Below are 12,917 nucleotides of genomic sequence, written 5' to 3'. Positions count from 1 at the left end.
ATATGCAACAAAATATTATTCAGCACTAAAAAGAAATAAGCTATCAACCCATGAAAATATATGGTAGAAATTTAAATGCATATTATTAAATGAGGGAATCAGAAAAGGCTACATTCTATATAATTCCACTTATCCAACATACTAGACAATATGAGACAATGGTTGCCAGAAGGAAGTGAGGAAGAATAGGCAGAGCATAGAGGATTTTTAGGGTATTGAAACTATTCTGGATGGTACCACCAATGGTGGATACACGTCATTATATATTTGTCAAAATCCATAGAATGTACCACACCAAGAATAGACACTAATGTAAACTATGAACGTTAGGTGATAATGATGTTAAATGTAGGTTCATTAATCTTAACACATGTCAATAGTGGATGAGGTGGTACAGATGTGAAGACAGAAGAGATATAGGAAATACGTGTACCTTCTGCTCAATTTTGCTGTGAACCTAAAACTGCTCTAAAATAGTAATTCATTAAATAAAGAATATGACACAAAAGGTTAAAACATTTTATTTAATTTTAATCAAAATATATTTTCCCCAAATCATGGATAATTAGCCAACAGCACTTGTATAATTCTTTCCAGTTTATATTTATACTAGAGGCCCAATGCACAAAATTCATGCAGGGGGGGTGGGGGGTCGCCTCAGCCCAGCCTGCACCCTCTCCAACCCAGCACCCCTCGGGAGATGTCCAACTGTTCGTCTAGACTGGCAGTCGGACATCCCTCTCACAATCCTGGACGGCTGGCTCCTAATCCCTCATCTGCCTGGTCGCCCCTAACTGCCCCCACTGCCGGCCTGATTGCCCCTTACTGCCTCTGCATGCCAGCCTGATCACCCCTAACTGTCGCCCCCTGCTGACCTGGTCACCCCCAACAGCTCCCCTGCTGGCCTGGTTGCCCCCAACTGCCCCCCCCCCTGCCAACCTGGTTGCCCCTCACGGCCCCCCGCCAGCCTGGTCGCCCCACGCAGCCTGCTGTTCAGTCATTTGGTCATCCCTTACTAACCCCCTGCCAGCCTGTTTGCCCCATGCAGCCTGCTTGTTCAGTCGTTTGGTCATCCCTCACTAACCCCCCTGCCAGCCGGGTCACCCCACGCAGCCTGCTTGTTCAGTTGTTTGGTCATCCCTCACTAACTCCCCCGCCAGCCTGGTCACCCTACACAGCCTGCTTGTTCAGTCATTTGGTCGTCCCTCAGGCCGGCCCTCGGTGGCTGGGCAGCTGACATCTGAGGCTTTCCTGTGCCTCGGGCCGGCCCTACATGGATGGGGTCTGAGGAGACTGGGGGACTCCAAAGGCAGGTGCCTAAGAGCAGGCCCAGCCATACCACATGCCTGCTGTCCAGCGGGGCTGAGGGGACTGGGCACCACTATCTTGTGGCTGTGGGCACCGCGATCTTTGTGAGGGCATGATGGCCAATTAGCATATTCCCTCTTTATTAGATAGGATGCCTTAACTTATTCTTCACAATGAATGAACAAAGCAGATTTATTTCCACTTTGAAAATAATAAAGTAAACCAAGAAACCAAGATGGCAGCATAGGTAAGCACCTAAACTGCTGCCTCGCACAACAATTTCAAAACTACAACTAAAAGACAGAACGAACATCATTCAGAACCACAGGAAGGCTGGCTGAGTAGAAATTCTACAACTAGAAGGAAAGAGGAAAGCTCACAGAGAATCAGAGGAGCTGCAAAGGGCTGAGGTACATAGACGCGCGCAGAGAGGAAGGGCGACTGAGTGCCTGGCTGACTTTCTCTGGCGGGAGGAGGAAGGAAGCCCCCGACTGCACTGAACCCCAGTTCTGACTGCACTGAAACCCAGTTCTGGGTGAAACCCCATGGACCCAGGCTCACACAGAGGGAGTCTGGACTGTCAGGTAGAGAGAAAGGCACACGGAGACTCAGAGACTCGGAGACCCGGGGGAGCCGCAGTGGGCCTGGGGGCGTGCGCATGTGCACGCGAGTGCTCGCAGAGAAAGCTGAATGCGGAGGTTGCCACAGGCTTTCCCTAGCAGAAGGAAGTCAGAAGCTCCTGACTGCACTGAACCCTAGTTCCAACTGCACTGAACCCCAGTTCCAGGCGACCCCTGGGGACCCACGCTCTTACAGGGGAAATCTGGACTGTCAGGCCGAAACTCAGGGGAGTTGCAGAAGGCAGAGGTCTGGAGGCATGCGCACAAGGGCAGGGCTGACGGGAAGCCAAGACTGTCTGCTCAGCCCTGAGACTCCACCCCTTCCAAGCTGAGCACAGAGGCTTTTGCAATTTTGCAAGTCTAATCCTATAAGGATGTCTCCAGCACCGAACTTCTCCCAGCGTAGACACAGCTGATCCTCACAGCCAACTGGCCTGGAGGTCTATTCCTCCCAGTGATACCAACAACAATCAAGACTTAACTACAACAAGGCTGTACACACAGTCCACAAAGGGGTGCACCAAGAGTGTCCACCTCAGGTTAACTGGGGAGGCCAACCCACTGGGCCATAGAGGAAACCTAGCACACAAAGCTACCCTACCAACTCAAGGAAGCAGCCAAAATGCAGAGGCAAAGAAACAGATCACAAACTAAAGAAATGGAGGAAAACAAACGATTGGATATAGAATTCAAAACCACGGTTATAAGGCTTTTCAAGAATATCCTAGAAAAGGATAAATTTAGCGAGACCCTTGAGGATATGAAAAAGGACCAACTAGAAATTAAACATACACTGACTGAAATAAAAAATATTATACAGAGACCCAACAGCAGACTAGAGGAACACAAGAATGAAGTCAAAGATTTGAAATACAAAGAAGCAAAAAATACTCAACCGGAAAAGCAAAAAGAAAAAAGAATCCAAAAAGTTGAAGATAGTGTAAGAAGCCTCTGGGACAACTTCAAGCATATCAACATCAGAATTATGGGAGTGCCAGAAGAAGACAGAGAGCAAGATACTGAAAACCTATTTGAAGAAATAATGACAGAAAATTTCCCCGACCTGGTGAAAGAAATAGACTTACAAGTCCAGGAAGCGCACAGAACCCCAAACAAGAGGAATCCAAAGAGGACCACACCAAGACACATCATAATTAAAATGCCAAGAGCAAAAGACAAAGAATATTAAAAGCAGCAAGAGAAAAACAGTTAATTACCTACAAGGGAGCACCCATATGATTGTCAGCTGATTTCTCAACAGAAACTATGCAGGCCAGACGGGAGTGGCAAGAAATATTCAAAGTGATGAAAAGCAAGAATCTACAACCAAGATTACTTTACCCAGCAAAGTTATCATTCAGAATGGAAGGTCAGATAAAGAGCTTCACAGATAAGAAAAAGCTAAAGGAGTTCATCACCACCAAACCAGTATTATATGAAATGGTGAAAGGTATTCTTTAAGAAGAGGAAGAAGAAGAAAGTAGAGATAAAAATTATGAACAACAAATACATATCTATCAACAAGTGAACCTAAAAATCAAGTGAATTAAAAATCTGAGGAACAAAATAAACTGGTGAATATAATAGAATTAGGGGCATAGAAAGGGACTGGACTGATAATTCTCAGGGGGAAAGGGGTAGGGGGCATGCAGGAAGAGACTGGACAAAAATAGTACACCTATGGATGAGGACAGTGGGGGAGAGGTAAGGGCAGAGGGTGGGGTGGGAACCAGGTGGAAGGGAGCTATGGGGGGAAAAAGGAGAAACAATTGTAATAATCTGAACAATAAAGATCTATTAAATTAAATAAATAAATAAATAAATAAGAAAACAAAGTAAAGCAGAGAGTAACTTTTTTTAATTTTGAGAAAATGTATCACTACTTGGAAATGAATGCTGTCAATATCAAGATTGAAATTATTATTGGCATATTTGTGAAGTTTTAGGATTTGAGTGTCATTAATTCTACATTTTTCACTACTGAAGAGGAGTTCATTATAATTAACCCTTGTTTTAAAGATAATTAAAGCTCAAACCTATAGAAAGTGTTAGCTAGCACCCAATGAATGCATAAATAGAAAATTTCACATATGTTTATCACATTTGATCCTCACATCAAGTCTTTGAAAAAGATAAGATTATTTTTATACTTTTCACTACAATGAGAAAATTAAGGCTAAGATTATTTGCCCTAGATCATATAGCTATTTAGTGGCAAAATCCAAACTTGTAATAACATTTTTTTACTCCCAAATCTATGCTCTCTCTCTTTTTAAAATTTCTTTCTCCATTACAGTTGGACATAAAGTATTGTATTAGTTTCAGATTACAACATAGTGATTAGACATTTATATGCCCTGATGAAGTCAGTACCACAATATGTCAGTGCCCACCTGATAGCATACATAGTTATTACAATACTAGAGGCCCGATGCACAAAGTTCGGACAAGGGTAGGCCCTTGCAGCCCCGGCTGCCTTGCGGCCCTGCGGCCCCACCCCCCACCCACTGGTCATTCCGGAAGGTCGTTCCGCTGTCTGGTGTAATTAGCATATGAGCTCTTTATTATATAGGATTATTGACTGTAATGCCTATGCTGTACTTTACATCTTTAAGGCTATTGTTATAGCTGGCAGTTTATACTTCTTTTTTTAATTTTATTTTATTGTTTAAAGTATTACATATAGTATTACATATACTTCTTAATAATTTTCAGCTTTTATGCCCATCCTCTTAATCTCCCTCCCTTCTATAATCTGTAAGTGCACAAAGATTACAGAATACCTTGTCCAATGTCTAAATCTTTTCAGACAGCAAGTGTATTACATGTGCATTATAAATTAGGGAAATACACCTCCAAAAACTCATGTTAATTTTAAGCACATAGATTACTTTGTTCGGAGACTGTGAGAAGGCAATCAATTTAAATATCTCAAGTTGCTTTAAGCTGAGTTCCAACTTAAAGAAAGTGGAAAATAGACATAGCCAGTTTGGCTCAGTGGATAGAGCGTCAGCCTGTGGACTGAGGAGTCCTGGGTTTGATTCGGTCAAGGGCACATTCCCAGGTTGCAGGAGGCAGCCAATCAGTGATTCTCTCTCATCATTAATGTTTCTATCTCTCTCTTCCTCTCTGAAATCAATAAAAATATATTTTAAAAAAAGAAAGTGGAAAATATATGCAAAGTTTGCAAAGGCTATTTTTATCATTCAAGGGAATTTTAACATTAAACAGAGTAGAAACAAGGCACAGAGAGTTGTGTAGATAGCCGTGGTCATATTACTTAATATTTCTGGTCTCTGTTTACTCATTTGTAAAACTGGCTACCTCATTGGTAGTAGTATTATTAAGTATCATAAAAGTGCATGCAGTGAACATAATGCCTGGCATGTAATAAGCACTCACACATGTTACCACTTATTACACTATGAATTCAAGTATTTGTTGGCTAAATTAGCAATGAAAATATAGAAAACCCTATGAAAAAATCACTTCTAAATAATTTTAAAAAGAAATGTGAGCAAAACCACAGGTATTTTAACTCTTATAGATCACAGACAATTTTTATAGCTTAGGCTCACTCTGATTTTTCTCATGTGGATTAGTACCATCTAAGTCTGCCCATCTAAGTTTTTTTGCAATAAAACAGTCATCAGAATCTCTTGCCAAGAAGATAAAACAAAGCACATGCATTCCATTTCCTTCAATAGCCTTTGGTTGTTGTTGTTGTTAATCCCCACCAGAGGATATTTTTCCATTGATTTTTAGAGAGAGTGGAAGAGAGAGGGAAAGACAGAGAGAAATATGGATGTGAGAGAAACACATCAGTTGGTTGCCTCCTGCACATGCCCTGACCAGGGCCTGAGCCAGGGAGGAGCCTGCAACTGAGCTACATGACCTTGACCGGAATTCAACCCAGGATTCAAACCCAGGACCCTTCAGTCCACAGGCTGATGCTATACCACTGAGCAAACCAGCTAGGGCTCCTTCAATATCCTTGTCAGTACTTCTTTTTTCTGTAAGTTAGTCCTCCACTGTCTGGGGTGTTCTTTCAGTTTGTCCTGAATTTAAATTTTGACTCTGCTACTTATTATCCTTGTGTCCTTAGGCAAATTATATTAACCATAGATGAGGATAATAATACGAATATCATAAGGTTGTTCTAAGGATTAAAAATAATGTATTTTAAGCCTAGCACAGACACTAGTGCATTGAAACTTTAATTAACTTTAGTCTTTCTTTCCTAATATTTGAGACCAGAGTACAGTTTCCCCTATATATTTTTTCTCAAATTAAGGTATATAAGAATAATGTGGAGTTTGTGAGAAAGAGAAATTTCTAGGCAAAATCTCCTAAGATTTTGATGCTAAGATTATGAGGCCAAGAAATTTTCATTTATACAAAGCAACTTAGGTGATTTCATGAAGTATCATACTTTTTAATGTTAACAAAATATGATATATAACTCAGAAAACATAGTAAAAGAAGGAACATAGGAATTAACATGATAAACTAGAAAATATATATTTAGAACAGAAAGCAGTAATGAAGATATAGAGGAGGAAATAAGACATAAGTATAGAAAATAGTAATATGGCAGGCATGAATAGTATCAGTAGTTATATTAAATGTAAATGAATAAAACATTCCAAACAAAGTTATCTATTGGCAGACAGATTTTTTTTAAATGATCCAACTTTGTGCTGCCCATAAAGACACATCTTATATTTAAAGGCACAAATGGGTTGAAAGTAAAAGGATGGAAAAAGTTATACCACTCAACAGTAGTTAAAAGAGAGCTGCAGTAGCTATACTAATATCAGACCTAATGGATTTCAGGACTATAATTATTGTTAGAGACAAAAAAGGACCTCCCATCATGATAAAAGGGTCAATGCATATAGAAAACATAATAATTATAAGCATATATTAATGTACCTAATAAAAGAGCTCTCTTGCCTGGTGGTGTGGCTCAGTGGTTGAGGGTTGGCTTATGAAGGAGGTCACGGTTAGATTCCCAGTCAGGGCACATGCCCCAGTTTCGGGCTGGAGCCTCAGGGTAGGGCATGCAGGAGGCAGTCAATCAATAATACTTTCTTATAATGATGTTTCTATATCTCCCTCCCCAGGACTGAAGGGTCTCAGGTTCAATCCGGTCAGGGGCAGGTACCTAGGCTGCAGGCTCATTCCAGGTCCTGGGCAGGCAGGGTGCATGCAGGAAGCAAATAATGGATGTGTTTCTCTCACAGCCATGTCTCTCTCTCTCTCTGTCTCTCCCCCTCCCTATTACTCTCTCTAAAAAATCAGTGAAAAAATAACCTCGGATGAGGATTAACAAAAAAATAAAATAAAGGTATGCCCTAAAGCACTTTAAAATAAGTAAAAGAGCTCTCATATACTAGTACATGAAGCAAAAGTAAAGGCAGATATTGACAATTCAACAATAATATTTGGAGACTTAAACCGAACCCCAAACTCCATAATTCCTCCCTTATGTAGTCAACATGAAAAGGCTCAAGAAACTAATTATCCTAAACCAGGTCTGAGTTAGCTCCCTGAGCCCTCTGTGCCAAGGTTGTCCCCATGTTTAAGTCCAGAGTGTTCCCTCAGATATTATATGGTAGGTTATATCATCTCATTCACATCATTATTATTCATACTTCTTAAAGGGAAACTTTTAAAGATTAAAGATTTCAATGATAGGCATTTAGAAACCAATGTATTTTTTAAGCAGTTTTCTCCCTCCCCGCCCCCTTTATCTAACAGCTGACATCCATTGTCTGAATTTTCTACTAACATTAGTCAGTCAGATCAGGAGCACTCCTAGGCTGTAGCTATATGCAGTACAAAAAGTACTTTATGATTCATACACTGTATCTTCTCAGGCTGATCACTGTTAATTTCCAGCTGACCTTTCCTGGTATCTCAACCACTTAAGTTTCTATATCAGTATGAAATGCTCAGTTATGAATTTACATCTGAAATATATCTATCACTTCAGACTTTTCTTTGAATTAAAATAATCTTCAGGCTAATCCTTTATACAAAGAAAAATTTAAGGACAGTTTTTAGTTGTAACTATAAACCTCTTTATCAATAGGTACAGATTAAGCATTGTGTAGCATATGCTGTGTGTGTATTTTTTATAATTTACCTTTTATTTCTATAGGTTTCTCTTTGTCATGATTCTCTCCCTCTGAATATCTTCCTTACTCTCTAGAAGTTTCTGTGCTTACCTTTTTAATATAGTGTTTCTCTGAATTTCATCCTTGACCCACTTTTTATTTTTGTTTTGCCTTTCATTGCTAGGAAATCTAGCCTCTCTTATAGCATTACAGACCTATAAGCCAATGATTCCCAAATCTTTATTCCTTTCCTGAAAAGTCCTTCTATGTTCCAATCTTTGTTTCCACATTTTTACTATATAATTAATTTGCATGCCCCATAGGCACCAATTCAACATCTCCCCAAAATATTCAAATCCAATCTTCCTGACTGTTCCCAACAAATCTTCCTGTTCCATTCATTGCTTCAATTAATGCACCACTATTTACTCTGCCCTTGAGTCATCCTTGATCTTCCCTGTTTCTATTTCCCACATCTCAGGTCCCCCAAATACCATCAACTTTGCCTCTGAAATTCCTCAAACCATTTTTGATAGGTTAAACATGGACAAAAATCATATGCCTCTATTCTCACTATAATTGGATTTTCCCATGCAATTTGATTTGGCCAATTAAACATTAGCAAATGTGACACAAATTAAGGGTTTAATAAGCATTTGTACCTTGGGACTTGTCCTCTTGGAACTCTGCTCTGAGACACACTGATGTACAGAAGTCAGTCTTGCTCAAGGAAGAGAGGCCCTGTAGAGGAGAAAGATGCCTTAGCCCCCTGTCAGCCCAACAGCCAGACATATGAGTGAGTCCATCTTGAACCAAGCGGGATTCTAAATATAGATTTCCAGTCATAATCTGATTGCAACCACAGGAATGTTCCCAACAAGACCAGCAATAGAACCATCCAGCCAACTCATATGTTGATAACAAATAATAAATCACTCTTTGTTGTAGCTACTCAGTTTGAGGTGGATCACTAGGCAACAATAGTTAATAGAAACATAATCCCTTCTCTGTGTTGATGGCCCTACTAAGTCTCTTCTGGATTTTAGAAGCAGCAAGATAACTAAGCTCCCCAACTTCTGTATTTCCTCTCCCAATTTATCCAAAACCACAATCTTTATTACATTCACATATAATGAAATTATTTCTATATTTAGAAACTTTCAATAATAACATTACATGAATAATGGCCACACTCTTTAGAAACTTTAATCTTGAATGGCCTCATACTCCCCACCCAACTTACTATTCTAGCATCTATTTACAGGATCTTATATATTTAAGCATTTGTTCCACCATCAGTAGTAACCATAAGTGACCATAGTACCCTAAACACAATAAAGAATTAATTTAATTGGGTACTATGAATAAATGTTTTACCATGATCAAAAAAGGGTTTTGTTTTTTTTCATTTAAATTTGAATCTTGAAAACAAAGCAGTTCTATGTACATTTTATTAATGAGGAAGCAGGTTCAAAAAAGTGCTCAGGTCACGGAGTACTAGAACCTTTAATAAAAGTGTGGTTATCTGCTTCCTAGCAGAAAACATTTTGTCCTAATTATATACTCTACATCTTCAAAAACACTATGAATTTGCATATTTTCAAAAAGAAAATTTAAATATTCTACCAAAATCAGGCTCTCTGACAGTGCTGTATCGTTTTATATAATACTAGAGGCTAGATGCACAAAATTCGTCCAAGAGTAGGCCTTCCTTCCCCCAGCTGCCTGCACCGGCTTCCCTCTGGCACCCAGGACTGGGCTTCCCTCTGGCCTCCAGCAGACACCGGGGACCGGGGCTTCCCTTGAAGCCCCGGCTTAATCCAGAAGGTCATCTGGAAGGACGTCCAGTCTAATTAGCATATTATGCTTTTATTATTATAGATTTCTTTGATTCCATGTTATAAATATACAGTGAATTCTGTTCCTTTCATCTAATATCAAATTGTATGGTAAAAAAAAATATTTAATTAATGTTTCTGATTATGGTCAGTCCTTAAATAGCCCAATTCCCACCCCCAATATTGTCATCAAATGCTTATCATTTTAGTAGGGTCAGCCTGGTAAAGTCAACATATTTAATCTTCGTGTGTAGTACTTGGATGAACGCCAGTAGAATAAAAAAGGTGGGTCTGAACAAGGAAGAAAATTTGCAAGTGTAGACGAGGTAAAACATCCTTTCAATAGATGCAGTAGAAAATGTGTTCTATTCTGTAGGAAATGAACAATTCGAATGGATTGAATATGCCATTGATTGCTTCTCCCACTTACCTGATTGTGAACTTGGACACTTAATTTCCTTGTCTTGATTAACTTGTTTGAAAAATAAGAGTAATAATGCCTCACAAGGTTGTTGGAAGCTTAGCTGAAATAGTATACATAGAACACATTGCACAATGTTTGGCATAGAGCAAGAGAGCAATAAATTGTAATAATTACAACTGTTGTTATGTTAGATAATAAAAATGTTCATGATTACTACTGGGATGTTGAAAATTGAAGCTCTTTTCTTAACTGTGATAATATTTTATTTAGAATGTTGTCAGAAGTTAAGACTGGGAAGAAAATATTAGTCAGAATATATAAAATGCTCATGGCTAACCCAATCACATGGCAAAGTGAATGAGACCACTCTGGTTAATTTGGACAATATCAATTCACTCCCTTAAGGAACTTGCCCACTCAGATACCATTGAAAAAACTATTACAATTCTATTTGCATTTGGAGAATTCTATTAACATTGGGAAAATAGCTTCTGGGTAGCCAACCAAGGATGTCTCCTGCAGTTGTCTCTCCCATCTTTTTTCCGCCTCCATCTCCCCTTCACTCTTCAGTACACTCAAATCTAACATCTGTCCCTCTTGTTCTTCAAGTCACCTCTTGAAGCAACTATTGACTTCCACGTTCTGAAATGTAAACAACATTTTTTTAGTTCTGATCTTATTTGACATCTTAGTAACATGTGACACATTTGATTTTCCTCCTGGAAATGCTCTTTTCTTGGTTTAAATAATGCAAAACTTTACTGACTTTCTTATTTAGTATCTCCCTCCCTCTCTGTAGATGACCCTTTCTCTTCCACTTGACCTGATAGGACTCAGAACTTTAATTTTTTTCTCACTACATCTATATGCCAATTACTCCTAAATTATAGCTCTAGCTCACACTTCCAGTCCTACATGCTGAATTGCTTCCTTGACCTATTCACTTGGTCACCTCACTGGCATCACAAGATTAACAATTTCAGAACTGAAGTTTTTATTTTTATCCAAAGATTGTGTCTTCTTGAGAATCATTTTTTTAAAATATATTTTTATTGATTTCAGAGAAGAAAGGAAAGGGAAAGATAGATAGAAACATCCATTATGAGAGAGAATCATTGATTGGCTGCCTCCTGCACACCCCAAACTGGGGATCGAGACTGAATGGTCCCTGACCATGACCTGCTGGTTCATAGGTTGATGCTCAATCACTGAGCCATGCTGGCCAGGCCAGATTCATATTATTTTAATAAATGATACTATCATCCCTAAATCACCCACCCATCTGCTCAGGCCAAAATCTGGGTACATCTTGACATCTTTCTCCCGTCTCAACATTTAATATATTTTTAAGACTCGGTGACTCTACCCTCACAATATCCTGAATTTATTCATTACTCTTCATTTTCACCACTAATACCCGAGTGCATGCTATTCCAGCTCTCACCTAGATTAATTAAATTGTCTCCTTACAATGTCTATCTTCTTCTATTTCATTGCCCCAATCCAATGCAATGTTCATATTGTAACCAATGGTATCTTTTAAAGATGTAGATGAAATTATGTCACTCTCCTATTTAAAATCCTTCTGTGACTTCCCATGATACTAAAATATGACTCAAACCACTCAGTATGGCCCACAAGGCCCTGCCTTTTAGATGTGGATGTGGTCCGTCCATGCCAACCTCTTCACTCTCATCTCATGTTCTGCTTGTCCTCACTAACTGTACTATGGCCATTTTGACCTTTTAGTTCAGTGGTTCTCAACCTTTCTAATGCCGCGACCCTTTAATACAGTTCCTCATGTTGTGGTGACCCCCAACCATAAAATTATTTTCGTTGCTACTTCATAACTGTAATTTTGCTACTGTTATGAATCATAATGTAAATATCTGTGTTTTCGTGACCCACAGGTTGAGAACCGCTGCTGTAGAACCTAAGACCATCGGAAAACACAGATATTTACATTATGATTCATAACAGTAGCAAAATTACAGTTATGAAGTAGCAACGAAAATAATTTTATGGTTGGGGGTCACCACAACATGAGGAACTGTATTAAAGGGTCACGGCATTAGAAAGGTTGAGAACCTCTGTTTTAGTTTCTTAAACACCCTTTCCCAACTCTTAAGAACTTATTCATTTGTTCCCCAGATTGCTTGTATTGCTGTCCATACACATCTGCCTCTCACACACAAACTGCACAAATTTTTTGTCTAACTCCTATTCATCCTTCAGAAAGGCTTTTTCATGATTGCCTCGATTAAAGGCAGTGCCCTTGTGTTCTTTTTTATATCACCTTGCTCTTTTTATTCATAGTATGTATCACATTCTATAATTTTAAATTTCATTTTAATTTTACAGACAAATAACAAAGACGTAATTATTAAAGTTTATTTCATGCTTTTGCTGCCTGGTAGAAATTATGTTTACTTTGGAGTATTTCTTAATTTACCTACATATATATACTTTTAATAGATGGTTGGAACCCATATCCCATTTTAGGGACTACTATAAAGAAATATCAATATACACACAAGTGTGCAAAAGTTTCATTAGAACTCAAGTGTGCAAAAGTTTCTTTAGAATTCTAAAATTTATACATACA

General features: G+C 38.9%; 1 long non-coding RNA gene across 1 annotated transcript in view; it reads right to left on the bottom strand.

Moving 5' to 3' along the window:
• The window catches only part of LOC308245554, a 57,551-nt gene extending 48,697 nt beyond the window's left edge, over positions 1-8,854 (bottom strand). The window contains exon 1 of the long non-coding RNA XR_013960296.1: positions 8,713-8,854. This is a non-coding gene — a long non-coding RNA (uncharacterized lncRNA). The remainder of the gene's footprint in view (positions 1-8,712) is intronic.
• Between the last annotated feature and the right edge of the window lie 4,063 nt (positions 8,855-12,917).

Source organism: Plecotus auritus, assembly GCF_963455305.1.
Source record: "Plecotus auritus genome assembly, chromosome: 3".
NCBI classification, from domain to species: Eukaryota; Metazoa; Chordata; class Mammalia; order Chiroptera; family Vespertilionidae; genus Plecotus; species Plecotus auritus.
The sequence above is the reverse complement of the archived record's forward strand: the minus strand, read 5'-3'. Positions and strand labels throughout refer to the sequence as shown.